Source organism: Leuresthes tenuis, unplaced genomic scaffold, assembly GCF_036924035.1.
Source record: "Leuresthes tenuis unplaced genomic scaffold, fLeuTen1.0.hap1 SCAF_122, whole genome shotgun sequence".
Classification (NCBI taxonomy): domain Eukaryota; kingdom Metazoa; phylum Chordata; class Actinopteri; order Atheriniformes; family Atherinopsidae; genus Leuresthes; species Leuresthes tenuis.
Window position 1 is genome coordinate 1 of NW_027325476.1, and position 25,648 is coordinate 25,648.

General features: G+C 46.5%; 3 non-coding genes and 56 pseudogenes across 3 annotated transcripts; all 59 read left to right on the plus strand.

Annotated features, from left to right (window-relative positions):
* The first annotated feature begins 110 nt into the window (after positions 1-110).
* LOC140287265 (5S ribosomal RNA) lies at positions 111-229 on the plus strand (annotated as a pseudogene).
* A 272-nt stretch (positions 230-501) lies between these two features.
* Positions 502-620, plus strand: LOC140287192 (5S ribosomal RNA; annotated as a pseudogene).
* A 269-nt stretch (positions 621-889) lies between these two features.
* On the plus strand, positions 890-1,013 carry LOC140287346 (5S ribosomal RNA; annotated as a pseudogene).
* Positions 1,014-1,282: 269 nt separating this feature from the next.
* Positions 1,283-1,401, plus strand: LOC140287331 (5S ribosomal RNA; annotated as a pseudogene).
* A 269-nt stretch (positions 1,402-1,670) lies between these two features.
* LOC140287334 (5S ribosomal RNA) lies at positions 1,671-1,789 on the plus strand (annotated as a pseudogene).
* Positions 1,790-2,058: 269 nt separating this feature from the next.
* Positions 2,059-2,177, plus strand: LOC140287249 (5S ribosomal RNA; annotated as a pseudogene).
* Positions 2,178-2,446: 269 nt separating this feature from the next.
* LOC140287266 (5S ribosomal RNA) lies at positions 2,447-2,565 on the plus strand (annotated as a pseudogene).
* A 272-nt stretch (positions 2,566-2,837) lies between these two features.
* Positions 2,838-2,956, plus strand: LOC140287238 (5S ribosomal RNA; annotated as a pseudogene).
* Positions 2,957-3,225: 269 nt separating this feature from the next.
* LOC140287349 (5S ribosomal RNA) lies at positions 3,226-3,349 on the plus strand (annotated as a pseudogene).
* Positions 3,350-3,618: 269 nt separating this feature from the next.
* On the plus strand, positions 3,619-3,737 carry LOC140287310 (5S ribosomal RNA; annotated as a pseudogene).
* A 269-nt stretch (positions 3,738-4,006) lies between these two features.
* On the plus strand, positions 4,007-4,125 carry LOC140287246 (5S ribosomal RNA; annotated as a pseudogene).
* Positions 4,126-4,391: 266 nt separating this feature from the next.
* On the plus strand, positions 4,392-4,510 carry LOC140287316 (5S ribosomal RNA; annotated as a pseudogene).
* A 269-nt stretch (positions 4,511-4,779) lies between these two features.
* On the plus strand, positions 4,780-4,898 carry LOC140287268 (5S ribosomal RNA; annotated as a pseudogene).
* A 272-nt stretch (positions 4,899-5,170) lies between these two features.
* LOC140287194 (5S ribosomal RNA) lies at positions 5,171-5,289 on the plus strand (annotated as a pseudogene).
* Positions 5,290-5,558: 269 nt separating this feature from the next.
* LOC140287350 (5S ribosomal RNA) lies at positions 5,559-5,682 on the plus strand (annotated as a pseudogene).
* A 269-nt stretch (positions 5,683-5,951) lies between these two features.
* On the plus strand, positions 5,952-6,070 carry LOC140287332 (5S ribosomal RNA; annotated as a pseudogene).
* A 269-nt stretch (positions 6,071-6,339) lies between these two features.
* Positions 6,340-6,458, plus strand: LOC140287335 (5S ribosomal RNA; annotated as a pseudogene).
* A 269-nt stretch (positions 6,459-6,727) lies between these two features.
* LOC140287250 (5S ribosomal RNA) lies at positions 6,728-6,846 on the plus strand (annotated as a pseudogene).
* Positions 6,847-7,115: 269 nt separating this feature from the next.
* LOC140287251 (5S ribosomal RNA) lies at positions 7,116-7,234 on the plus strand (annotated as a pseudogene).
* A 269-nt stretch (positions 7,235-7,503) lies between these two features.
* LOC140287305 (5S ribosomal RNA) lies at positions 7,504-7,622 on the plus strand (annotated as a pseudogene).
* A 660-nt stretch (positions 7,623-8,282) lies between these two features.
* Positions 8,283-8,400, plus strand: LOC140287232 (5S ribosomal RNA; annotated as a pseudogene).
* A 269-nt stretch (positions 8,401-8,669) lies between these two features.
* Positions 8,670-8,793, plus strand: LOC140287209 (5S ribosomal RNA; annotated as a pseudogene).
* A 269-nt stretch (positions 8,794-9,062) lies between these two features.
* LOC140287326 (5S ribosomal RNA) lies at positions 9,063-9,181 on the plus strand (annotated as a pseudogene).
* A 269-nt stretch (positions 9,182-9,450) lies between these two features.
* LOC140287190 (5S ribosomal RNA) lies at positions 9,451-9,569 on the plus strand (annotated as a pseudogene).
* A 269-nt stretch (positions 9,570-9,838) lies between these two features.
* On the plus strand, positions 9,839-9,957 carry LOC140287207 (5S ribosomal RNA; annotated as a pseudogene).
* Positions 9,958-10,229: 272 nt separating this feature from the next.
* LOC140287297 (5S ribosomal RNA) lies at positions 10,230-10,348 on the plus strand (annotated as a pseudogene).
* Positions 10,349-10,617: 269 nt separating this feature from the next.
* LOC140287302 (5S ribosomal RNA) lies at positions 10,618-10,736 on the plus strand (annotated as a pseudogene).
* A 269-nt stretch (positions 10,737-11,005) lies between these two features.
* Positions 11,006-11,124, plus strand: LOC140287180 (5S ribosomal RNA; annotated as a pseudogene).
* Positions 11,125-11,393: 269 nt separating this feature from the next.
* Positions 11,394-11,512, plus strand: LOC140287317 (5S ribosomal RNA; annotated as a pseudogene).
* A 665-nt stretch (positions 11,513-12,177) lies between these two features.
* Positions 12,178-12,296, plus strand: LOC140287284 (5S ribosomal RNA; annotated as a pseudogene).
* A 269-nt stretch (positions 12,297-12,565) lies between these two features.
* LOC140287304 (5S ribosomal RNA) lies at positions 12,566-12,674 on the plus strand (annotated as a pseudogene).
* Positions 12,675-13,342: 668 nt separating this feature from the next.
* LOC140287313 (5S ribosomal RNA) lies at positions 13,343-13,461 on the plus strand (annotated as a pseudogene).
* Positions 13,462-13,730: 269 nt separating this feature from the next.
* On the plus strand, positions 13,731-13,849 carry LOC140287287 (5S ribosomal RNA; annotated as a pseudogene).
* A 262-nt stretch (positions 13,850-14,111) lies between these two features.
* LOC140287352 (5S ribosomal RNA) lies at positions 14,112-14,230 on the plus strand (annotated as a pseudogene).
* Positions 14,231-14,499: 269 nt separating this feature from the next.
* LOC140287330 (5S ribosomal RNA) lies at positions 14,500-14,618 on the plus strand (annotated as a pseudogene).
* A 269-nt stretch (positions 14,619-14,887) lies between these two features.
* On the plus strand, positions 14,888-15,006 carry LOC140287235 (5S ribosomal RNA; annotated as a pseudogene).
* Positions 15,007-15,272: 266 nt separating this feature from the next.
* Positions 15,273-15,391, plus strand: LOC140287329 (5S ribosomal RNA; annotated as a pseudogene).
* Positions 15,392-15,660: 269 nt separating this feature from the next.
* On the plus strand, positions 15,661-15,779 carry LOC140287285 (5S ribosomal RNA; annotated as a pseudogene).
* Positions 15,780-16,048: 269 nt separating this feature from the next.
* On the plus strand, positions 16,049-16,167 carry LOC140287288 (5S ribosomal RNA; annotated as a pseudogene).
* A 262-nt stretch (positions 16,168-16,429) lies between these two features.
* LOC140287177 (5S ribosomal RNA) lies at positions 16,430-16,548 on the plus strand (annotated as a pseudogene).
* Positions 16,549-16,814: 266 nt separating this feature from the next.
* On the plus strand, positions 16,815-16,933 carry LOC140287176 (5S ribosomal RNA). Its single transcript, XR_011911528.1, has one exon. It is a non-coding gene; the product is annotated as a 5S ribosomal RNA (ribosomal RNA).
* A 269-nt stretch (positions 16,934-17,202) lies between these two features.
* LOC140287286 (5S ribosomal RNA) lies at positions 17,203-17,321 on the plus strand (annotated as a pseudogene).
* A 269-nt stretch (positions 17,322-17,590) lies between these two features.
* LOC140287289 (5S ribosomal RNA) lies at positions 17,591-17,709 on the plus strand (annotated as a pseudogene).
* A 262-nt stretch (positions 17,710-17,971) lies between these two features.
* LOC140287178 (5S ribosomal RNA) lies at positions 17,972-18,090 on the plus strand (annotated as a pseudogene).
* A 269-nt stretch (positions 18,091-18,359) lies between these two features.
* On the plus strand, positions 18,360-18,483 carry LOC140287203 (5S ribosomal RNA; annotated as a pseudogene).
* Positions 18,484-18,752: 269 nt separating this feature from the next.
* LOC140287236 (5S ribosomal RNA) lies at positions 18,753-18,871 on the plus strand (annotated as a pseudogene).
* Positions 18,872-19,137: 266 nt separating this feature from the next.
* On the plus strand, positions 19,138-19,256 carry LOC140287321 (5S ribosomal RNA). The gene has a single exon (XR_011911534.1). It is a non-coding gene; the product is annotated as a 5S ribosomal RNA (ribosomal RNA).
* A 269-nt stretch (positions 19,257-19,525) lies between these two features.
* LOC140287293 (5S ribosomal RNA) lies at positions 19,526-19,644 on the plus strand (annotated as a pseudogene).
* Positions 19,645-19,913: 269 nt separating this feature from the next.
* LOC140287276 (5S ribosomal RNA) lies at positions 19,914-20,032 on the plus strand (annotated as a pseudogene).
* A 266-nt stretch (positions 20,033-20,298) lies between these two features.
* On the plus strand, positions 20,299-20,417 carry LOC140287298 (5S ribosomal RNA). Its single transcript, XR_011911533.1, has one exon. It is a non-coding gene; the product is annotated as a 5S ribosomal RNA (ribosomal RNA).
* Positions 20,418-20,686: 269 nt separating this feature from the next.
* LOC140287228 (5S ribosomal RNA) lies at positions 20,687-20,805 on the plus strand (annotated as a pseudogene).
* A 657-nt stretch (positions 20,806-21,462) lies between these two features.
* Positions 21,463-21,580, plus strand: LOC140287299 (5S ribosomal RNA; annotated as a pseudogene).
* A 269-nt stretch (positions 21,581-21,849) lies between these two features.
* LOC140287258 (5S ribosomal RNA) lies at positions 21,850-21,967 on the plus strand (annotated as a pseudogene).
* A 269-nt stretch (positions 21,968-22,236) lies between these two features.
* Positions 22,237-22,354, plus strand: LOC140287210 (5S ribosomal RNA; annotated as a pseudogene).
* A 269-nt stretch (positions 22,355-22,623) lies between these two features.
* Positions 22,624-22,747, plus strand: LOC140287351 (5S ribosomal RNA; annotated as a pseudogene).
* A 272-nt stretch (positions 22,748-23,019) lies between these two features.
* On the plus strand, positions 23,020-23,138 carry LOC140287272 (5S ribosomal RNA; annotated as a pseudogene).
* Positions 23,139-23,407: 269 nt separating this feature from the next.
* LOC140287255 (5S ribosomal RNA) lies at positions 23,408-23,526 on the plus strand (annotated as a pseudogene).
* A 568-nt stretch (positions 23,527-24,094) lies between these two features.
* LOC140287247 (5S ribosomal RNA) lies at positions 24,095-24,213 on the plus strand (annotated as a pseudogene).
* Positions 24,214-24,488: 275 nt separating this feature from the next.
* LOC140287337 (5S ribosomal RNA) lies at positions 24,489-24,607 on the plus strand (annotated as a pseudogene).
* The last annotated feature ends 1,041 nt before the right edge of the window (positions 24,608-25,648 follow it).

The window sequence follows — 25,648 nt, forward strand, 5'->3', positions numbered from 1 at the left end:
AAAGAAGATGTGCCCACTACACATCAGCCTTTCTCAGCAATTATCTGGTTACATAGAGGAACCGTATGATTCCTGTACTTATATAATGCACATTTGTCACAGACATTGTTGCTTACGGCCACACCACCCTCAATATGCCTGACCTCGTCTGATCTCGGAAGCCAAGCAGGGCTGGGCCTGGTTAGTACTTGGGTGGGAGACCGCTTGAAAATACCATTTGCTGTAAGCTTTTTCTCTTCTCTCTACAACCTGCATGTCTTTTGTTGCAACGTCTGATCACCCTGTGACACATGAGGAAGTTGGTCATCTTCAGCTGCTGCTGCTGCTTTGTTGGCAGACATGAAGTGATCTGAGAGTCTCAGTTTCAGCTCCAGAGAATAATCACATCAAGGAGGAAGATGTGCCCACTAAGAGTCAGCCTTTCTCGGCAATTATCTGGTTACATAGAGGAAGTGTATGATTCCAGTACCTATATAATACACATTTGTACCAGATATTGTTGCTTACCGCCACACCACCCTGAATAAGCTCGACCTCGTCTGATCTCGGAAGCCAAGCAGGGTTGGGCCTGGTTAGTTCTTGAATGGGAGACCGCTTGCGAATACCAGGTGCTGTAAGCTTTTTCTCTTCTCTCTACCACCTGCATGTCTTTTGTTGCAACGTCTGATCACCCTGTGACACATGAGGAAGTTGGTCATCTTCAGCTTCTGCTGCTTTGTTGGCAGACACGAAGTGATCTGAGAGTCTCAGTTTCAGCTGAAGAGAATGATCACATCAAGAAGGAAGATGTGCCCACTAAGAGTCAGCCTTTCTCGGCAATTATCTGGTTACATAGAGGAAGTGTATGATTCCAGTACCTATATAATACACATTTGTCACAGAGATTGTCGCTTACGGCCACACCACCCTGAATATAATATGCCCGACCTCGTCTGATCTCGGAAGCCAAGCAGGGTTGTGCCTGGTTAGTACTTGGGTGGGAGACTGCTTGGGAATACCAGGTGCTGTAAGCTTTTTCTCTTCTCTCTACCACCTGCATGTCTTTTGTTGTAACATCTGATCACCCTGTGACACATGAGGAAGTTGGTCATCTTCAGCTGCTGCTGCTTTGTTGGCAGACACAAAGTTATCTGAGAGTCTCAGTTTCAGCTGAAGAGAATGATCACATCAAGAAGGAAGATGTGCCCACTAAGAGTCAGCCTTTCTCGGCAATTATCTGGTTACATAGAGGAACTGTATGATTCCAGTACCTATATAATGCACATTTGTCAAAGACTTTGTTGCTTACGGCCACACCACCCTGAACATATCCGACCTTGTCCGATCTCGGAAGCCAAGCACGGTTGGGCCTGGTTAGTACTTGGATGGGAGACTGCTTTGGAATACCAGGTGCTGTAAGCTTTTTCTCTTCTCTCGACCACCTGCATGTCTTTTGTTGCAAAGTCTGATCACCCTGTGACACATGAGGAAGTTGGTCATCTTCAGCTGCTGCTGCTTTGTTGGCAGACACGAAGTGATCTGAGAGTCTCAGTTTCAGCTGCAGAGAATTATCACATCAGGGAAGAAGATGTGCCCACTACAAGTCAGCCTTTCTCTGCAATTATCTGGTTACATAAATGAACTGTATGATTCCAGTACCTATATAATGCACATTTGTCACAGTTATGGTTACTTACGGCCACACCACCCTGAATATGCCCGACCTCATCTGATCTCGGAAGCCAAGCAGGTTTGGACCTGGTTAGTACTTGGATGGTAGACTGTCTGGGAATACCAGGTGCTGTAAGCTTTTTCTCTTCTCTCTACCACCTGCATGTCTTTTGTTGAAACGTCTGATCACCCTGTGACACATGAGGAAGTTGGTCATCTTCAGCTGCTGCTGCTTTGTTGGCAGACACAAAGTGATCTGAGAGTCTCAGTTTCAGCTGCAGAGAATAATCACATCAGGGAAGAAGATGTGCCCACTACAAGTTAGCCTTTCTCGGCAATTATCTGGTTACATAGAGGAACTGTATTATTCCAGTACCTATATAATGCACATTTGTCACAGACATTGTTGCTTACGGACACACCACCCTGAACATGCCCGACCTCGTCTGATCTTGGAAGCCAAGCAGGGTTGGGCCTTGTTAGTACTTGAATGGGAGACAGCTTGGGAATACCAGGTGCTGTAAGCTTTTTCTCTTCTCTCAACCACCTGCATGTCTTTTGTTGCAACGTCTGATCACCCTGTGACACATGAGGAAGTTGGTCATCTTCAGCTTCTGCTGCTTTGTCGGCAGACATGAAGTGATCTGAGAGTCTCAGTTTCAGTTGCAGAGAATGATCACATCAGAGAAGATGATTTACCCGCTACACATCAGCCTTTCTCGGCAATTATCTGGTTGCATAGAGGAACCGTATGATTCCTGTACTTATATAATGCACATTTGTCACAGACATTGTTGCTTACGGCCACACCACCCTCAATATGCCTGACCTCGTCTGATCTCGGAAGCCAAGCAGGGCTGGGCCTGGTTAGTACTTGGGTGGGAGACCGCTTGAAAATACCATTTGCTGTAAGCTTTTTCTCTTCTCTCTACAACCTGCATGTCTTTTGTTGCAACGTCTGATCACCCTGTGACACATGAGGAAGTTGGTCATCTTCAGCTGCTGCTGCTGCTTTGTTGGCAGACATGAAGTGATCTGAGAGTCTCAGTTTCAGCTCCAGAGAATAATCACATCAAGGAGGAAGATGTGCCCACTAAGAGTCAGCCTTTCTCGGCAATTATCTGGTTACATAGAGGAAGTGTATGATTCCAGTACCTATATAATACACATTTGTACCAGATATTGTTGCTTACTGCCACACCACCCTGAATAAGCTCAACCTCGTCTGATCTCGGAAGCCAAGCAGGGTTGGGCCTGGTTAGTTCTTGAATGGGAGACCGCTTGCGAATACCAGGTGCTGTAAGCTTTTTCTCTTCTCTCTACCACCTGCATGTCTTTTGTTGCAACGTCTGATCACCCTGTGACACATGAGGAAGTTGGTCATCTTCAGCTTCTGCTGCTTTGTTGGCAGACACAAAGTGATCTGAGAGTCTCAGTTTCAGCTGAAGAGAATGATCACATCAAGAAGGAAGATGTGCCCACTAAGAGTCAGCCTTTCTCGGCAATTATCTGGTTACATAGAGGAAGTGTATGATTCCAGTACCTATATAATACACATTTGTCACAGAGATTGTCGCTTACGGCCACACCACCCTGAATATAATATGCCCGACCTCGTCTGATCTCGGAAGCCAAGCAGGGTTGTGCCTGGTTAGTACTTGGGTGGGAGACTGCTTGGGAATACCAGGTGCTGTAAGCTTTTTCTCTTCTCTCTACCACCTGCATGTCTTTTGTTGTAACATCTGATCACCCTGTGACACATGAGGAAGTTGGTCATCTTCAGCTGCTGCTGCTTTGTTGGCAGACACGAAGTGATCTGAGAGTCTCAGTTTCAGCTGCAGAGAATAATCACATCAGGGAAGAAGATGTGCCCACTACAAGTTAGCCTTTCTTGGCAATTATCTGGTTGCATAGAGGAACCGTATGATTCCAGTACCTATATAATGCACATTTGTCACAGACATTGTTACTTTAGGCCACACCACCCTGAATATGCCCGACCTAGTATGATCTCAGAACCCAAGCAGGGTTGGGCCTGGTTAGTACTTGAATGGGAGACCGCTTGGGAATATCAGGTGCTGTAAATTTTTTCTCTTCTCTCTACCACCTGCATGTCTTTTGTTGCAATGTCTGATCATCCTGTGACACATGAGGAAGTTGGTCATCTTCAGCTGCTGCTGCTTTGTTGGCAGACACGAAGTGATCTGAGAGTCTCAGTTTCAGCTGCAGAGAATAATCACATCAGGGAAGAAGATGTGCCCACTACAAGTTAGCCTTTCTTGGCAATTATCTGGTTGCATAGAGGAACCGTATGATTCCAGTACCTATATAATGCACATTTGTCACAGACATTGTTACTTACGGCCACACCACCCTGAATATGCCCGACCTCGTCTGATCTCAGAACCCAAGCAGGGTTGGGCCTTGTTAGTACTTGAATGGGAGACTGCTTGGGAATACCAGGTGCTGTAAATTTTTTCTCTTCTCTCTACTACCTGCATGTCTTTTGTTGCAATGTCTGATCGCCCTGTGACACATGAGGAAGGTGGTCATCTTCAGCTGCTGCTGCTTTGTTGGCAGACACGAAGTGATATGAGAGTCTCAGTTTCAGCTGGAGAGAATAATCACGTCAGGGAAGATGTTTCCACTACTTATCAGCCTTTCTTGGCAATTATCTGGTTGCATAGAGGAACCGTATGATTCCAGTACCTATACAGTTTATATTTGTCACAGACATTGTTGCTTACGGCCACACCACCCTGAATATGCCCGACCTCGTCTGATCTCGGAAGCCAAGGAGGGTTGGGCCTGGTTAGTACTTCAATGGGAGACTGCTTGGGAATACCAGGTGCTGTAAGCGTTTTCTCTTCTCTCTACAACCTGCATGTCTTTTGTTGCAACGTCTGATCACCCTGTGACACATGAGGAAGTTGGTCATCTTCAGCTGCTGCTGCTTTGTTGGAAGACACGAAGTGATCTGAGAGTCTCAGTTTCAGCTGAAGAGAATAATCACGTCAGGAAAGAAGATGTGCCCACTACACATCAGCCTTTCTCAGCAATTATCTGGTTACATAGAGGAACCGTATGATTCCTGTACTTATATAATGCACATTTGTCACAGACATTGTTGCTTACGGCCACACCACCCTCAATATGCCTGACCTCGTCTGATCTCGGAAGCCAAGCAGGGCTGGGCCTGGTTAGTACTTGGGTGGGAGACCGCTTGAAAATACCATTTGCTGTAAGCTTTTTCTCTTCTCTCTACAACCTGCATGTCTTTTGTTGCAACGTCTGATCACCCTGTGACACATGAGGAAGTTGGTCATCTTCAGCTGCTGCTGCTGCTTTGTTGGCAGACATGAAGTGATCTGAGAGTCTCAGTTTCAGCTCCAGAGAATAATCACATCAAGGAGGAAGATGTGCCCACTAACAGTCAGCCTTTCTCGGCAATTATCTGGTTACATAGAGGAAGTGTATGATTCCAGTACCTATATAATACACATTTGTACCAGATATTGTTGCTTACCGCCACACCACCCTGAATAAGCTCGACCTCGTCTGATCTCGGAAGCCAAGCAGGGTTGGGCCTGGTTAGTTCTTGAATGGGAGACCGCTTGCGAATACCAGGTGCTGTAAGCTTTTTCTCTTCTCTCTACCACCTGCATGTCTTTTGTTGCAACGTCTGATCACCCTGTGACACATGAGGAAGTTGGTCATCTTCAGCTTCTGCTGCTTTGTTGGCAGACACGAAGTGATCTGAGAGTCTCAGTTTCAGCTGAAGAGAATGATCACATCAAGAAGGAAGATGTGCCCACTAAGAGTCAGCCTTTCTCGGCAATTATCTGGTTACATAGAGGAAGTGTATGATTCCAGTACCTATATAATACACATTTGTCACAGAGATTGTCGCTTACGGCCACACCACCCTGAATATAATATGCCCGACCTCGTCTGATCTCGGAAGCCAAGCAGGGTTGTGCCTGGTTAGTACTTGGGTGGGAGACTGCTTGGGAATACCAGGTGCTGTAAGCTTTTTCTCTTCTCTCTACCACCTGCATGTCTTTTGTTGTAACATCTGATCACCCTGTGACACATGAGGAAGTTGGTCATCTTCAGCTGCTGCTGCTTTGTTGGCAGACACAAAGTGATCTGAGAGTCTCAGTTTCAGCTGCAGAGAATAATCACATCAGGGAAGAAGATATGCCCACTACACATCAGCCTTTCTCGGCAATTATCTGGTTACATAGAGGAACTGTATGATTCCAGTACCTATATAATGCACATTTGTCAAAGACTTTGTTGCTTACGGCCACACCACCCTGAACATATCCGACCTTGTCCGATCTCGGAAGCCAAGCACGGTTGGGCCTGGTTAGTACTTGGATGGGAGACTGCTTTGGAATACCAGGTGCTGTAAGCTTTTTCTCTTCTCTCGACCACCTGCATGTCTTTTGTTGCAAAGTCTGATCACCCTGTGACACATGAGGAAGTTGGTCATCTTCAGCTGCTGCTGCTTTGTTGGCAGACACGAAGTGATCTGAGAGTCTCAGTTTCAGCTGCAGAGAATTATCACATCAGGGAAGAAGATGTGCCCACTACAAGTCAGCCTTTCTCTGCAATTATCTGGTTACATAAATGAACTGTATGATTCCAGTACCTATATAATGCACATTTGTCACAGTTATGGTTACTTACGGCCACACCACCCTGAATATGCCCGACCTCATCTGATCTCGGAAGCCAAGCAGGTTTGGACCTGGTTAGTACTTGGATGGTAGACTGTCTGGGAATACCAGGTGCTGTAAGCTTTTTCTCTTCTCTCTACCACCTGCATGTCTTTTGTTGAAACGTCTGATCACCCTGTGACACATGAGGAAGTTGGTCATCTTCAGCTGCTGCTGCTTTGTTGGCAGACACAAAGTGATCTGAGAGTCTCAGTTTCAGCTGCAGAGAATAATCACATCAGGGAAGAAGATGTGCCCACTACAAGTTAGCCTTTCTCTGCAATTATCTGGTTACATAGAGGAACTGTATTATTCCAGTACCTATATAATGCACATTTGTCACAGACATTGTTGCTTACGGACACACCACCCTGAACATGCCCGACCTCGTCTGATCTTGGAAGCCAAGCAGGGTTGGGCCTTGTTAGTACTTGAATGGGAGACAGCTTGGGAATACCAGGTGCTGTAAGCTTTTTCTCTTCTCTCAACCACCTGCATGTCTTTTGTTGCAACGTCTGATCACCCTGTGACACATGAGGAAGTTGGTCATCTTCAGCTGCTGCTGCTTTGTCGGCAGACATGAAGTGATCTGAGAGTCTCAGTTTCAGTTGCAGAGAATGATCACATCAGAGAAGATGATTTACCCGCTACACATCAGCCTTTCTCGGCAATTATCTGGTTGCATAGAGGAACCGTATGATTCCAGTACCTATATAATGCACATTTGTCAGAGACATTGCTGCTTACGGCCACACCACCCGGAACATGCCTGACCTCGTCTGATCTCGGAAGCCAAGCAGGGTTGGGCCTGGTTAGTACTTGGATGGGAGACCACTTGGGAATACCAAGTGCTCTAAATTTTTTCTCTTCTCTCTACCACCTGCATGTCTTTTGTTGCAACGTCTGATCACCCTGTGACACATGAGGAAGTTGGTCATCTTCAGCTGCTGCTGCTTTGTTGGCAGACATGAAGTGATCTGAGAGTCTCAGTTTCAGTTGCAGAGAATGATCACATCAGAGAAGATGATTTACCCGCTACACATCAGCCTTTCTCGGCAATTATCTGGTTGCATAGAGGAACCGTATGATTTCAGTACCTATATAATGCACATTTGTCAGAGACATTGCTGCTTACGGCCACACCACCCGGAACATGCCTGACCTCGTCTGATCTCGGAAGCCAAGCAGGGTTGGGCCTGGTTAGTACTTGGATGGGAGACCACTTGGGAATACCAGGTGCTGTAAATTTTTTCTCTTCTCTCTACCACCTGCTTGTCTTTTGTTGCAACGTCTGATCACCCTGTGACACATGAGGAAGTTGGTCATCTTCAGCTGCTGCTGCTGCTTTGTTGGCAGACATGAAGTGATCTGAGAGTCTCAGTTTCAGCTGAAGAGAATGATCACATCAGAGAAGATGATATGCCCACTACACATCAGCCTTTCTCGGCAATTATCTGGTTTCATAGAGGAAGTGTATGATTCCAGTACCTATATAATTCACATTTGTAACAAATATTGTTGCTTACCGCCACACCACCCTGAATAAGCCCCACCTTGTCTTATCCTGGAAGCCAAGCAGGGTTGGGTCTGGTTTGTACTTCAATGGGAGACTGCTTGGGAATACCAGGTGCTGTAAGCTTTTTCTCTTCTCTCTACCACCTGCATGTCTTTTGTTGCAACATCTGATCACCCTGTGACACATGAGGAAGTTTGTCATCTTCAGCTTCTGCTACTTTGTTGGCAGACACGAAGTGATCTGAGAGTCTCAGTTTCAACTGAAGAGAATAATCACGTCAGGGAAGAAGATGTGCCCACTACACATAAGCCTTTCTCTGCAATTATCTGGTTACATAGAGGAACCGTATGATTCCAGTACCTATATAATGCACATTTGTCACAGACATTGTCGCTTACGGCCACACCACCCTGAACATGCCTGACCTCGTCTGATCTCGGAAGCCAAGCACGGTTGGCCTGGTTAGTACTTGGGTGGGAAACTGCTTGGGAATACCAGGTGCTGTAAGCTTTATCTCTTCTCTGGACCACCTGAATGTCTTTTGTTGCAACGTCTGATCACCCTGTGACACATGAGGAAGTTGGTCATCTTCAGCTTCTGCTGCTTTGTTGGCAGACACGAAGTGATCTGAGAGTCTCAGTTTCAGCTGCAGAGAATAATCACGTCAGGGAAGAAGATGTGCCCACTACACATAAGCCTTTCTCTGCAATTATCTGGTTACATAGAGGAACCGTATGATTCCAGTACCTATATAATGCACATTTGTCACAGAGATTGTCGCTTACGGCCACACCACCCTGAATATAATATGCCCGACCTCGTCCGATCTCGGAAGCCAAGCGGGGTTGTGCCTGGTTAGTACTTGGGTGGGAGACTGCTTCGGAATACCAGGTGCTGTAAGCTTTTTCTCTTTTCTCTACCACCTGCATGTCTTTTGTTGCAACGTCTGATCACCCTGTGACACATGAGGAAGGTGGTCATCTTCAGCTGCTGCTGCTTTGTTGGCAGACACGAAGTGATCTGAGAGTCTCAGTTTCAGCTGCAGAGAATAATCACATCAGGGAAGAAGATGTGCCCACTACAAGTCAGCCTTTCTCGGCAATTATCTGGTTACATAGAGGAACCGTATGATTCCAGTACCTATATAATGCACATTTGTCACAGACCATGTTGCTTACGGCCACACCACCCTGAACATGCCCGACCTCGTCTGATCTTGGAAGCCAAGGAGGGTTGGGCCTGGTTAGTACTTAAATGGGAGACCGCTTGGGAATACCAGGAGCTGTAAGCTTTTTGTCTTCTCTCGACCACCTGCATGTCTTTTGTTGCAACGTCTGATCCCCCTGTGACACATGAGGAAGTTGGTCATCTTCAGCTGCTGCTGCTTTGTTGGCAGACACGAAGTGATCTGAGAGTCTCAGTTTCAGCTGCAGAGAATAATCACATCAGGGAAGAAGATGTGCCCATAACAAGTCAGCCTTTCTCATCAATTATCTGGTTACATAGAGGAATTGTATGATTCCAGTACCTATATAATGCACATTTGTCACAGAAATTGTTCCTTACGGCCACACCACCCTGAATAAGCCCGACCTCGTCTGATCTCGGAAGCCAAGGAGGGTTGGGCCTGGTTAGTACTTTAATGGGAGACTGCTTGGGAATACCAGGTGCTGTAAGCATATTCTCTTCTCTCTACAACCTGCATGTCTTTTGTTGCAACGTCTGATCACCCTGTGACACATGAGAAAGTTGGCCATCTTCAGCTGCTGCTGCTTTGTTGGAAGACACGAAGTGATCTGAGAGTCTCAGTTTCAGCTGAAGAGAATAATCACGTCAGGGAAGAAGATGTGCCAACTACACATCAGCCTTTCTCAGCAATTATCTGGTTACATAGAGGAACCGTATGATTCCTGTACTTATATAATGCACATTTTTCAGACACATTGATACTTACGGCCACACCACCCGGAACATGCCTGACCTCGTCTGATCTCGGAAGCCAAGCAGGGTTGGGCCTGGTTAGTACTTGGATGGGAGACCGCTTGGGAATACCAGGTGCTGTAAGCTTTATCTCTTCTCTGGACCACCTGAATGTCTTTTGTGGCAACGTCTGATCCTCCTGTGACACATGAGGAAGTTGGTCATCTTCAGCTGCTGCTGCTTCTTTGTTGGCAGACACGAAGTGATCTGATAGTCTCAATTTCAGCTGCAGAGAATAATCACATCAGGGAAGAAGATGTGCCCATAACAAGTCAGCCTTTCTCGGCAATTATCTGGTTACATAGAGGAACCGTATGATTCCAGTACCTATATAATGCACATTTGTCACAGAAGTTGTTCCTTACGGCCACACCACCCTGAACATGCCCGACCTCGTCTGATCTCGGAAGCCAAGCAGGGTTGAGCCTCCTTAGTACTTGGATGGGAGACTGCTTTGGAATACCAGGTGCCGTAAGCGTTTTCTCTTCTCTCTACAACCTGCATGTCTTTTGTTGCAACGTCTGATCACCCTGTGACACATGAGGAAGTTGGTCATCTTCAGCTGCTGCTGCTTTGTTGGCTGACACAATGTGATCTGAGAGTCTCAGTTTCAGTTGCAGAGAATGATCACATCAGAGAAGATGATATGCCCGCTACACATCAGCCTTTCTCTGCAATTATCTGGGTGCATAGAGGAACTGTATGATTCCAGTACCTTTATAATGCACATTTGTCAAAGTTATGGTTAATTATGGCCACACCACCCTGAAAATGCCTGACCACGTCTGATCTCGGAAGCCAAGCAGGTTTTGGCCTGGTTAGTACTTGAATGGTAGACCGCTTGGGAATACCAGGTGCCTTAAGCTTTTTCTCTTCTCTCTACCACCTGCATGTCTTTTGTTGCAACGTCTGATCACCCTGTGACACATGAGGAAGTTGGTTATCTTCAGCTACTGCTGCTTTGTTGGCAGACACAAAGTGATCTGAGAGTCTCAGTTTCAGCTGCAGAGAATAATCACGTCAGGGAAGAAGATGTTACCACTACACATCAGCCTTTCTCGGAAATGATCTGGTTGCATAGAGGAACCGTATGATTCCAGTACCTATATAATGCACATTTGTCAGAGACATTGTTGCTTACGGCCACACCACCCTGAACATGCCCGACCTCGTCTGATCTCGGAAGCCAAGGAGGGTTGGGCGTGGTTAGTATTTGGATGGAAGACCTCTTGGGAATACCAGGTGCTGTAAGCTTTTTCTCTTCTCTCGACCACCTGCATGTCTTTTGTTGCAACGTCTGATCACCCTGTGACACATGAGGAAGGTGGTCATCTTCAGCTGCTGCTGCTTTGTTGGCAGACACGAAGTGATCTGAGAGTCTCAGTTTCAGCTGCAGAGAATGATCACATGAGGGAAGAAGATTTGCCCACTACAAGTCTGCCTTTCTCGGCAATTATCTGGTTACATAGAGGAACCGTATGATTCCAGTACCTATATAATGCACATTTGTCACAGACATTGTTGCTTACGGCCACACCACCCTGAACATGCCCGACCTCGTCTGATCTCGGTAGCCAAGGAGGGTTGGGCCTGGTTAGTACTTAAATGGGAGACCGCTTGGGAATACCAGGAGCTGTAAGCTTTTTGTCTTCTCTCGACCACCTGCATGTCTTTTGTTGCAACGTCTGATCACCCTGTGACACATGAGGAAGTTGGTCATCTTCAGCTGCTGCTGCTGCTTTGTTGGCAGACACGAAGTGATCTGAGAGTCTCAGTTTCAGCTGAAGAGAATGATCACATCAGAGAAGATGATATGCCCACTACACATCAGCCTTTCTCGGCAATTATCTGGTTTCATAGAGGAAGTGTATGATTCCAGTACCTATATAATTCACATTTGTAACAAATATTGTTGCTTACCGCCACACCACCCTGAATAAGCCCCACCTTGTCTTATCCTGGAAGCCAAGCAGGGTTGGGTTGGGTCTGGTTCGTACTTCAATGGGAGACTGCTTGGGAATACCAGGTGCTGTAAGCTTTTTCTCTTCTCTGGACCACCTGAATGTCTTTTGTTGCAACGTCTGACCACCCTGTGACACATGAGGAAGTTGGTCATCTTCAGCTGCTGCTGCTTTGTTGGCAGACATGAAGTGATCTGAGAGTCTCAGTTTCAGTTGCAGAGAATGATCACGTCAGGGAACAAGATGTGCCCACTACATATCAGCCTTTCTCGGCAATTATCTGGTTACATAGAGGAAGTGTATGATTCCATTGCCTATATAATGCACATTTGTCACGGAGATTGTTACTTACGGCCAAACCACCCTGAATATGTCTGACCTTGTCTGATCTCGGAAGCCAAGGAGGGCTGGGCCTGGTTAGTACTTTGATGGAACACCGCTTGGGAATACCAGGTGCTGTAAGCTTTTTCTCTTCTCTCTACCACCTACATGTCTTTTGTTGCAATGTCTGATCGCCCTGTGACACATGAGGAAGTTGGTCATCTTCAGCTGCTGCTGCTTTGTTAGCAGACACGAAGTGATCTGAGAGTCTCAGTTTCAGCTACAGAGAATAATCACATCAAGGAAGAAGATGTGCCCACAACAAGTTAGCCTTTCTCTGCAATTATCTGGTTACATAGAGGAACTGTATTATTCCAGTACCTATATAATGCACATTTTTCACAGACATTGTTACTTACGGCCACACCACCCTGAATTTGTCTGATCTCGGAAGCCAAGCAGTGTTGGGCCTGGTTAGTACTTGGGTGGGAGACCGCTTGGGAATACCAGGTGCTGTAAGCTTTTTCTCTTCTCTCTACCACCTGCATGTGTTTTGTTGCAACGTCTGATCACCCTGTGACACATGAGGAAGTTGGTCATCTTCAGCTGCTGCTACTGCTTTGTTGGCAGACACGAAGTGATCTGAGAGTCTCAGTTTCAGCTGAAGAGAATGATCACATCAGAGAAGATGATATGCCCACTACACATCAGCCTTTCTCGGCAATTATCTGGTTTCATAGAGGAAGTGTATGATTCCAGTACCTATATAATTCACATTTGTAACAAATATTGTTGCTTACCGCCACACCACCCTGAATAAGCCCCACCTTGTCTTATCCTGGAAGCCAAGCAGGGTTGGGTTGGGTCTGGTTCGTACTTCAATGGGAGACTGCTTGGGAATACCAGGTGCTGTAAGCTTCTTCTCTACTCTCTACCACCTTCATGTCTTTTGTGGCAACGTCTGATCCTCCTGTGACACATGAGGAAGTTGGTCATCTTCAGCTGCTGCTGCTTCTTTGTTGGCAGACACGAAGTGATCTGAGAGTCTCAGTTTCAGCTGCAGAGAATAATCACATCAGGGAAGAAGATGTGCCCACTACAAGTCAGCCTTTCTCGGCAATTATCTGGTTACATAGAGGAAGTGTATGATTCCAGTACCTATATAATGCACATTTGTCACAGATATTGTTGCTTACGGCCACACCACCCTGAATAAGCCCGACCTCGTCTGATCTTGGAAGTCAAGCAGGTTTGGGCCTGGTTAGTACTTGGATGGGAGACTGCTTGGGAATACCAGGTGCTGTAAGCTTTTTCTCTTCTCTCTACCACCTGCATGTCTTTTGTTGCAACGTCTGATCACCCTTTGACACATGAGGAAGTTGGTCATCTTCAGCTGCTGCTGCTTTGTTGGCAGACACAAAGTGATCTGAGAGTCTCATTTTCAGCTGGAGAGAATTATCACGTCAAGGAAGAAGATGTGCCCACTACATATCAGCCTTTCTCGGCAATTATCTGGTTACATAGAGGAAGTGTATGATTCCATTGCCTATATAATGCACATTTGTCACGGAGATTGTTACTTACGGCCAAACCACCCTGAATATGTCTGACCTTGTCTGATCTTGGAAGCCAAGGAGGGCTGGGCCTGGTTAGTACTTTGATGGGACACCGCTTGGGAATACCAGGTGCTGTAAGCTTTTTCTCTACCACCTACATGTCTTTTGTTGTAATGTCTGATCGCCCTGTGACACATGAGGAAGTTGGTCATCTTCAGCTGCTGCTGCTTTGTTAGCAGACACAAAGTGATCTGAGAGTCTCAGTTTCAGCTGCAGAGAATAATCACATCAAGGAAGAAGATGTGCCCACAACAAGTTAGCCTTTCTCTGCAATTATCTGGTTACATAGAGGAACTGTATTATTCCAGTACCTATATAATGCACATTTTTCACAGACATTGTTACTTACGGCCACACCACCCTGAATATGCCCGACCTCGACTGATCTCGGAAGCCAAGGAGGGCTGGGCCTGGTTAGTACTTGAATGGGAGACCCCTTGGGAATGCCAGGTGCTGTAAGCTTTTTCTCTTCTCTCTACCACCTGCATGTATTTTGTTGCAAGGTCTGATCGCCCTGTGACACATAAGGAAGTTGGTCATCTTCAGCTGCTGCTGCTTTGTTGGCAGACACGAAGTGATCTGAGAGTCTCATTTTCAGCTGGAGAGAATAATCACGTCAGGGAAGAAGATGTGCCCACTATTTATCAGCCTTTCTCTGCAATTATCTGGTTATATAGAGGAAACGTATGATTCCAGTACCTATACAATTTACATTTGTCACAGACATTGTTGCTTACGGCCACACCACCCTGAATAAGCCCGACCTCGTCTGATCTCGGAAGCCAAGCAGGGTTGTGCCTGGTTAGTACTTGGATGGGAGACCGCTTGGGATTATCAGGTGCTGTAAGCTTTTTCTCTTCTCTCAACCACCTGCATGTCTTTTGTTGCAACGTCTGATCACCCTGTGACACATGAGGAAGTTGGTCATCTTCAGTTTCTGCTGCTTTGTTGGCAGACATGAAGTGATCTTAGAGTCTCATTTTCAGCTGGAGAAAATTATCACGTCAGGGAACAAGATGTGCCCACTACATATCAGCCTTTCTTGGCAATTATCTGGTTGCATAGAGGAACCGTATGATTCCAGTACCTATATAATGCACATTTGTCACAGACATTGTTACTTACGGCCACACCACCCTGAATATGCCCAACCTCGTCTGATCTCAGAACCCAAGCAGGGTTGGGCCTGATTAGTACTTGAATGGGAGACTGCTTGGGAATACCAGGTGCTGTAAGCTTTTTCTCTTCTCTCTACCACCTGCATGTCTTTTGTTGCAATGTCTGATCGCCCTGTGACACATGAGGAAGTTGGTCATCTTCAGCTGCTGCTGCTTTGTTGGCAGACACGAAGTGATATGAGAGTCTCAGTTTCAGCTGGAGAGAATAATCACATCAGGGAAGATGTTTCCACTACTTATCAGCCTTTCTTGGCAATTATCTGGTTGCATAGAGGAACCGTATGATTCCAGTACCTATACAGTTTATATTTGTCACAGACATTGTTGCTTACGGCCACACCACCCTGAATATGCCCGACCTCGTCTGATCTCAGAACCCAAGCAGGGTTGGGCCTGATAAGTACTTGAATGGGAGACTGCTTGGGAATACCAGGTGCTGTAAGCTTTTTCTCTTCTCTCAACCACCTGCATGTCTTTTGTTGCAACGCCTGATCACCCTGTGACACATTAGGAAGTTGGTCATCTTCAGCTGCTGCTGCTTTGTTGGCAGACACGAAGTGATCTTAGAGTCTCATTTTCAGCTGGAGAAAATTATCACGTCAGGGAACAAGATGTGCCCACTACATATCAGCCTTTTTCGGCAATTATCTTGTTACATAGAGGAACCATATGATTCCATTGCCTATATAATGCACATTTGTCACAGAGATTGTTGCTTACGGCCAAACCACCCTGAATATGTCTGACCTCGTCTGATCTCAGAAGCCAAGGAGGGTTGGGCCTGGTTAGTACTTTGATGAGAGACCGCTTGGGATTACGAGGTGCTGTAAGCTTTTTCTCTTCTCTCTACCACCTGCATGTCTTTTGTTGCAACGTCTGATCGCCCTGTGACACATGAGGAAGTTGGTCATCTTCAGCTGCTGCTGCTTTGTTGGCAGACACAAAGTGATCTGAGAGTCTCAGTTTCAGCTGAAGAGAATAATCACATCAGGGAAGAAGATGTGCCCACTACATATCAGCCTTTCTCGGCAATTATCTGGTTACATAGAGGAAGTGTATGATTCCATTGCCTATATAATGCACATTTGTCACGGAGATTGTTACTTACGGCCAAACCACCCTGAATATGTCTGACCTTGTCTGATCTTGGAAGCCAAGGAGGGCTGGGCCTGGTTAGTACTTTGATGGGACACCGCTTGGGAATACCAGGTGCTGTAAGCTTTTTCTCTACCACCTACATGTCTTTTGTTGTAATGTCTGATCGCCCTGTGACACATGAGGAAGTTGGTCATCTTCAGCTGCTGCTGCTTTGTTAGCAGACACGAAGTGATCTGAGAGTCTCAGTTTCAGCTGCAGAGAATAATCACATCAAGGAAGAAGATGTGCCCACAACAAGTTAGCCTTTCTCTGCAATTATCTGGTTACATAGAGGAACTGTATTATTCCAGTACCTATATAATGCACATTTTTCACAGACATTGTTACTTACGGCCACACCACCCTGAATATGCCCGACCTCGACTGATCTCGGAAGCCAAGGAGGGCTGGGCCTGGTTAGTACTTGAATGGGAGACCCCTTGGGAATGCCAGGTGCTGTAAGCTTTTTCTCTTCTCTCTACCACCTGCATGTATTTTGTTGCAAGGTCTGATCGCCCTGTGACACATAAGGAAGTTGGTCATCTTCAGCTGCTGCTGCTTTGTTGGCAGACACGAAGTGATCTGAGAGTCTCATTTTCAGCTGGAGAGAATAATCACATCAGGGAAGATGTTTCCACTACTTATCAGCCTTTCTTGGCAATTATCTGGTTGCATAGAGGAACCGTATGATTCCAGTACCTATACAGTTTATATTTGTCACAGACATTGTTGCTTACGGTCACACCACCCTGAATATGCCCGACCTCGTCTGATCTTGGAAGCCAAGCAGGGTTGGGCCTGGTTAGTACTTGGATGGGAGACCGCTTGGGAATACCAGGTGCTGTAAGCTTTTTCTCTTCTCTCAACCACCTGCATGTCTTTTGTTGCAACGCCTGATCACCCTGTGACACATTAGGAAGTTGGTCATCTTCAGCTGCTGCTGCTTTGTTGGCAGACACGAAGTGATCTTAGAGTCTCATTTTCAGCTGGAGAAAATTATCACGTCAGGGAACAAGATGTGCCCACTACATATCAGCCTTTTTCGGCAATTATCTTGTTACATAGAGGAACCATATGATTCCATTGCCTATATAATGCACATTTGTCACAGAGATTGTTGCTTACGGCCAAACCACCCTGAATATGTCTGACCTCGTCTGATCTCAGAAGCCAAGGAGGGTTGGGCCTGGTTAGTACTTTGATGAGAGACCGCTTGGGATTACGAGGTGCTGTAAGCTTTTTCTCTTCTCTCTACCACCTGCATGTCTTTTGTTGCAACGTCTGATCGCCCTGTGACACATGAGGAAGTTGGTCATCTTCAGCTGCTGCTGCTTTGTTGGCAGACACAAAGTGATCTGAGAGTCTCAGTTTCAGCTGAAGAGAATAATCACATCAGGGAAGAAGATGTGCCCACTACATATCAGCCTTTCTCGGCAATTATCTGGTTACATAGAGGAAGTGTATGATTCCATTGCCTATATAATGCACATTTGTCACGGAGATTGTTACTTACGGCCAAACCACCCTGAATATGTCTGACCTTGTCTGATCTTGGAAGCCAAGGAGGGCTGGGCCTGGTTAGTACTTTGATGGGACACCGCTTGGGAATACCAGGTGCTGTAAGCTTTTTCTCTACCACCTACATGTCTTTTGTTGTAATGTCTGATCGCCCTGTGACACATGAGGAAGTTGGTCATCTTCAGCTGCTGCTGCTTTGTTAGCAGACACGAAGTGATCTGAGAGTCTCAGTTTCAGCTGCAGAGAATAATCACATCAAGGAAGAAGATGTGCCCACAACAAGTTAGCCTTTCTCTGCAATTATCTGGTTACATAGAGGAACTGTATTATTCCAGTACCTATATAATGCACATTTTTCACAGACATTGTTACTTACGGCCACACCACCCTGAATATGCCCGACCTCGACTGATCTCGGAAGCCAAGGAGGGCTGGGCCTGGTTAGTACTTGAATGGGAGACCCCTTGGGAATGCCAGGTGCTGTAAGCTTTTTCTCTTCTCTCTACCACCTGCATGTATTTTGTTGCAAGGTCTGATCGCCCTGTGACACATAAGGAAGTTGGTCATCTTCAGCTGCTGCTGCTTTGTTGGCAGACACGAAGTGATCTGAGAGTCTCATTTTCAGCTGGAGAGAATAATCACGTCAGGGAAGAAGATGTGCCCACTATTTATCAGCCTTTCTCTGCAATTATCTGGTTATATAGAGGAAACGTATGATTCCAGTACCTATATAATGCACATTTGTCACAGAGATTGTCGCTTACGGCCACACCACCCTGAATATAATATGCCCGACCTCGTCTGATCTCGGAAGCCAAGCAGGGTTGTGCCTGGTTAGTACTTGGATGGGAGACCGCTTGGGATTATCAGGTGCTGTAAGCTTTTTCTCTTCTCTCAACCACCTGCATGTCTTTTGTTGCAACGTCTGATCACCCTGTGACACATGAGGAAGTTGGTCATCTTCAGTTTCTGCTGCTTTGTTGGCAGACACGAAGTGATCTTAGAGTCTCATTTTCAGCTGGAGAAAATTATCACGTCAGGGAACAAGATGTGCCCACTACATATCAGCCTTTCTTGGCAATTATCTGGTTGCATAGAGGAACCGTATGATTCCAGTACCTATATAATGCACATTTGTCACAGACATTGTTACTTACGGCCACACCACCCTGAATATGCCCAACCTCGTCTGATCTCAGAACCCAAGCAGGGTTGGGCCTGATTAGTACTTGAATGGGAGACTGCTTGGGAATACCAGGTGCTGTAAGCTTTTTCTCTTCTCTCTACCACCTGCATGTCTTTTGTTGCAATGTCTGATCGCCCTGTGACACATGAGGAAGTTGGTCATCTTCAGCTGCTGCTGCTTTGTTGGCAGACACGAAGTGATATGAGAGTCTCAGTTTCAGCTGGAGAGAATAATCACATCAGGGAAGATGTTTCCACTACTTATCAGCCTTTCTTGGCAATTATCTGGTTGCATAGAGGAACCGTATGATTCCAGTACCTATACAGTTTATATTTGTCACAGACATTGTTGCTTACGGCCACACCACCCTGAATATGCCCGACCTCGTCTGATCTTGGAAGCCAAGCAGGGTTGGGCCTGGTTAGTACTTGGATGGGAGACCGCTTGGGAATACCATGTGCTGTAAGCTTTTTCTCTTCTCTCTACCACCTGCATGTCTTTTGTTGCAACGTCTGATCGCCCTGTGACACATGAGGAAGTTGGTCATCTTCAGCTGCTGCTGCTTTGTTGGCAGACACAAAGTGATCTGAGAGTCTCAGTTTCAGCTGCAGAGAATAATCACATCAGGGAAGAAGATGTGCCCACTACAAGTTAGCCTTTCTTGGCAATTATCTGGTTGCATAGAGGAACCGTATGATTCCAGTACCTATATAATGCATATTTGTCACAGACATTGCTACTTTCGGCCACACCACCCTGAATATGCCCGACCTAGTATGATCTCGGAACCCAAGCAGTGTTGGGCCTGGTTAGTACTTGAATGGGAGACTGCTTGGGAATACCAGGTGCTGTAAATTTTTTCTCTTCTCTCTACCACCTGCATGTCTTTTGTTGCAATGTCTGATCATCCTGTGACACATGAGGAAGTTGGTCATCTTCAGCTGCTGCTGCTTTGTTGGCAGACACGAAGTGATCTTAGAGTCTCAGTTTCAGCTGCAGAGAATAATCACATCAGGGAAGAAGATGTGCCCACTACAAGTTAGCCTTTCTTGGCAATTATCTGGTTGCATAGAGGAACCGTATGATTCCAGTACCTATATAATGCACATTTGTCACAGACATTGTTACTTACGGCCACACCACCCTGAATATGCCCGACCTCGTCTGATCTCAGATCCCAAGCAGGGTTGGGCCTTGTTAGTACTTGAATGGGAGACTGCTTGGGAATACCAGGTGCTGTAAGCTTTTTCTCTTCTCTCTACCACCTGCATGTCTTTTGTTGCAATGTCTGATCGCCCTGTGACACATGAGGAAGTTGGTCATCTTCAGCTGCTGCTGCTTTGTTGGCAGACACGAAGTGATATGAGAGTCTCAGTTTCAGCTGGAGAGAATAATCACGACAGGGAAGATGTTTCCACTACTTATCAGCCTTTCTTGGCAATTATCTGGTTGCATAGAGGAACCGTATAATTCCAGTACCTATACAGTTTATATTTGTCACAGACATTGTTGCTTACGGCCACACCACCCTGAATATGCCCGACCTCGTCTGATCTTGGAAGCCAAGCAGGGTTGGGCCTGGTTAGTACTTGGATGGGAGACTGCTTGGGAATACCAGGTGCTGTAAGCTTTTTCTCTTCTCTCAACCACCTGCATGTCTTTTGTTGCAACGTCTGATCACCCTGTGACACATGAGGAAGTTGGTCATCTTCAGCTTCTGCTGCTTTGTTGGCAGACACGAAGTGATCTTAGAGTCTCATTTTCAAATGGAGAAAATTATCACGTCAGGGAACAAGATGTGCCCACTACATATCAGCCTTTCTCGGCAATTATCTTGTTACATAGAGGAACCATATGATTCCATTGCCTATATAATGCACATTTGTCACAGAGATTGTTGCTTACGGCCAAACCACCCTGAATATGTCTGACCTCGTCTGCTCTCAGAAGCCAAGGAGGGTTCGGCCTGGTTAGTACTTGGGTGGGAGACTGCTTGGGAATACCAGGTGCTGTAAGCTTTATCTCTTCTCTGGACCACCTGAATGTCTTTTGTTGCAACGTCTGATCACCCTGTGACACATGAGGAAGTTGGTCATCTTCAGCTTCTGCTGCTTTGTTGGCAGACACGAAGTGATCTGAGAGTCTCAGTTTAGGCTGAAGAGAATGATCACATCAGAGAAGATGATATGCCCACTACACATCAGCCTTTCTCGGCAATTATCTGGTTTCATAGAGGAAGTGTATGATTCCAGTACCTATATAATTCACATTTCTAACAAATATTGTTGCTTACCGCCACACCACCCTGAATAAGCCCCACCTTGTCTTATCCTGGAAGCCAAGCGGGGTTGGGTCTGGTTCGTACTTCAATGGGAGACTGCTTGGGAATACCAGGTGCTGTAAGCTTTTTCTCTTCTCTGGACCACCTGCATGTGTTTTGTTGCAACGTCTGATCACCCTGTGACACATGAGGAAGTTTGTCATCTTCAGCTGCTGCTGCTTTGTTGGCAGACACGAAGTGATCTGAGAGTCTCAGTTTCAACTGAAGAGAATAATAACGTCAGGGAAGAAGATGTGCCCACTACACATCAGCCTTTCTCGGCAATTATCTGGTTACATAGAGGAACTGTATGATTCCAGTACCTATATAATGCACATTTGTCACAGACATTGTTGCTTACGGCCACACCACCCTCAATATGCCTGACCTCGTCTGATCTCGGAAGCCAAGCACGGTTGGCCTGGTTAGTACTTGGGTGGGAGACTGCTTGGAAATACCAGGTGCTGTAAGCTTTATCTCTTCTCTGGACCACCTGAATGTTTTTTGTTGCAACGTCTGATCACCCTGTGACACATGAGGAAGTTGGTCATCTTCAGCTTCTGCTGCTTTGTTGGCAGACACGAAGTGATCTGAGAGTCTCAGTTTCAGCTGCAGAGAATAATAACGTCAGGGAAGAAGATGTGCCCACTACACATCAGCCTTTCTCGGCAATTATCTGGTTACATAGAAGAAGTGTATTTTTCCAGTACCTATATAATGCACATTTGTCACAGACATTGTTGCTTACGGCCACACCACCCTCAATATGCCTGACCTCGTCTGATCTCGGAAGCCAAGCACGGTTGGCCTGGTTAGTACTTGGGTGGGAGACTGCTTGGGAATACCAGGTGCTGTAAGCTTTATCTCTTCTCTGGACCACCTGAATGTCTTTTGTTGCAACGTCTGATCACCCTGTGACACATGAGGAAGTTGGTCATCTTCAGCTTCTGCTGCTTTGTTGGCAGACACGAAGTGATCTGAGAGTCTCAGTTTCAGCTGCAGAGAATAATCACGTCAGGGAAGAAGATGTGCCCACTACACATAAGCCTTTCTCTGCAATTATCTGGTTACATAGAGGAACCATATGATTCCAGTACCTATATAATGCACATTTGTCACAGACATTGTCGCTTACGGCCACACCACCCTGAACATGCCTGACCTCGTCTGATCTCGGAAGCCAAGCAAGGTTGGCCTGGTTAGTACTTGGGTGGGAGACTGCTTGGGAATACCAGGTGCTGTAAGCTTTATCTCTTCTCTGGACCACCTAAATGTCTTTTGTTGCAACGTCTGATCACCCTGTGACACATGAGGAAGTTGGTCATCTTCAGCTGCTGCTGCTTTGTTGGCAGACACGAAGTGATCTGAGAGTCTCAGTTTCAGCTGCAGAGAATAATCACGTCAGGGAAGAAGATGTGCCCACTACACATAAGCCTTTCTCTGCAATTATCTGGTTACATAGAGGAACCGTATGATTCCAGTACCTATATAATGCACATTTGTCACAGAGATTGTCGCTTACGGCCACACCACCCTGAATATAATATGCCCGACCTCGTCCGATCTCGGAAGCCAAGCGGGGTTGTGCCTGGTTAGTACTTGGGTGGGAGACTGCTTGGGAATACCAGGTGCTGTAAGCTTTTTCTCTTCTCTCTACCACCTGCATGTCTTTTGTTGCAACGTCTGATCACCCTGTGACACATGAGGAAGTTGGTCATCTTCAGCTGCTGCTGCTTCTTTGTTGGCAGACACAAAGTGATCTGAGAGTCTCAGTTTCAGCTGGAGAGAATAATCACATCACGGAAGAAGATATGCCCACTACACATCAGCCTTTCTCGGCAATTATCTGGTTACATAGAGGAACTGTATGATTCCAGTACCTATATAATGCACATTTGTCACAGACTTTGTTGCTTACGGCCACACCACCCTGAACATATCCAACCTTGTCCGATCTCGGAAGCCAAGCACGGTTGGGCCTTGTTAGTACTTAGATGGGAGACTGCTTGGGAATACCAGGTGCTGTAAGCTTTTTGTCTTCTCTCTACCACCTGCATGTCTTTTGTTGCAACGTCTGATCACCCTGTGACACATGAGGAAGTTGGTCATCTTCAGCTCCTGCTGCTTTGTTGGCAGACATGAGGTAATCTGAGAGTCTCAGTTTCAGCTGCAGAGAATAATCACGTCAGGGAAGAAGATGTGCCCACTACAAGTCAGCTTTTCTCTGCAATTATCTGGTTACATAGAGGAACCGTATGATTCCAGTACCTATATAATGCACATTTGTCACAGACATTGTTACTTACGGCCACACCACCCTGAATTTGCCTGACCTCGTCTGATCTCGGAAGCCAAGCAGGGTTGGGCCTGGTTAGTACTTGGGTGGGAGACTGCTTGGGAATACCAGGTGCTGTAAGCTTTTTCTCTTCTCTCTACCACCTGCATGTCTTTTGTTGCAACGTCTGATCACCCTGTGACACATGAGGAAGTTGGTCATCTTCAGCTGCTGCTGCTTTGTTGGCAGACACGAAGTGATCTGAGAGTCTCAGTTTCAGCTGCAGAGAATAATCACATCAGCGAAGAATGGTAAATGGTAAATGGACTTGTACTTGTATAGCGCTTTTCTAGTCTAGCTGACCACTCAAAGCGCTTCACTACATGCCGCATTCACCCCACTCACACACATTCATACAGCACGTCTTAGGATATAACTACGTGCTTTCTAAGCATTCACACACATTCATACCCCCAATGATACACTGGGGGAGCAACGTGGGGTTCAGTGTCTTGCCCAAGGACGCTTCGACATGTATCCTGGGGATGCCAGAGTCGAACCACCGACCTTCCGATTGGTGGGTGACTGCTCTTCCTCCTGAGCTACAAGATGTGCCCACTACAAGTCAGCCTTTCTCTGCAATTATCTGGTTACATAGAGGAACTGTATGATTCCAGTACCTATATAATGCACATTTGTCACAGTTATGGTTGCTTACGGCCACACCACCCTGAATATGCCCAACCTCGTCTGATCTCGGAAGCCAAGCAGGTTTTGGCCTGGTTAGTACTTGGATGGTAGACTGTCTGGGAATACCAGGTGCTGTAAGCTTTTTCTCTTCTCTCTACCACCTGCATGTCTTTTGTTGCAACGTCTGATCACCCTGTGACACATGAGGAAGTTGGTCATCTTCAGCTGCTGCTGCTGCTGCTTTGTTGGCAGACACGAAGTGATCTGAGAGTCTCAGTTTCAGCTGCAGAGAATAATCACGTCAGGGAAGAAGATGTGCCCACTACAAGTCAGCTTTTTTCTGCAATTATCTGGTTACATAGAGGGACCGTATGATTCCAGTACCTATATAATGCACATTTGTCACAGAGATTGTTGCTTACGGCCAAACCACCCTGAATATGTCTGACCTCGTCTGATCTCAGAAGCCAAGCAGTGTTGGGCCTGGTTAGTACTTAAATGGGAGACCGCTTGGGAATACCAGGTGCTATAAGCTTTTTGTCTTCTCTTGACCACCTGCATGTCTTTTGTTGCAACGTCTGATCACCCTGTGACACATGAGGAAGTTGGTCATCTTCAGCTGCTGCTGCTTTGTTGGCAGACACGAAGTGATCTGAGAGTCTCAGTTTCAGCTGGAGAGAATGATCACATCAGAGAAGATGATATGCCCACTACACATCAGCCTTTCTCTGCAATTATCTGGTTACATAGAGGAAGTGTATGATTCCAGTACTTAGCAGCCACCACCCCAAGGCCCCTAAGGGACCCCGCCCCACACCGCAAGACAGCCCCACCTGCAAGCCCCCAAAACTGCCCTCCAAGCCCGACACACAGTCCCCCCCAGCAATGACCAACCCGGTCCCCACGACCCGAGAGACCACCAGACGCCCGAAGCCACACAGTTAATCAGCGGGGACCAGAGAGAATGAAATTCAGCCAATTGATGTTTTAAGGAGGCAGACATTGTTCCCATGCTAATATAATCTAAAAGAACATTTCTAAACAGGTTAATACACAGACTGTTTTTCGCTTTCCAGTTCATGAGAATAGTTTTCTTTGCGATACATAACACTGCGAGGACCATGCAAACAAGCAGAGAAAAAACAAACACACAAACAAACAAAAACAAGCACAAGTAGTGGCAATCGCATACAACACAACTGTGCATATAGATGACCTGAGGCGACATGGTAATACATCAACTGCTACTGGACTAATGAATGTGTATTGTGTGTGTGTGTGTGTGTGTGTGTGAGAACATGCAACACCCATGGCACAGGACCTACATGATAACCGTTCTTACTTACAACCACGCATCCACCCAGAAGACAGCAGTGGAAGCCCCCGGACAGAGCCCCCATAAGCATAGGGCAGAGGCGCCCGGGAGCCAGGGGCAACAGCCCACCGACCCCACCAGGCCCCAGCCGCCCAGACATGGGCCGTGCACCGGACCCGGCCCCAGGAGCCCGAGCGCCCCAAAACCCCCCGGCAGAGGCCCCACCCAATACCCGGGAGGGCCAAGCGCCCCAGACAGCCA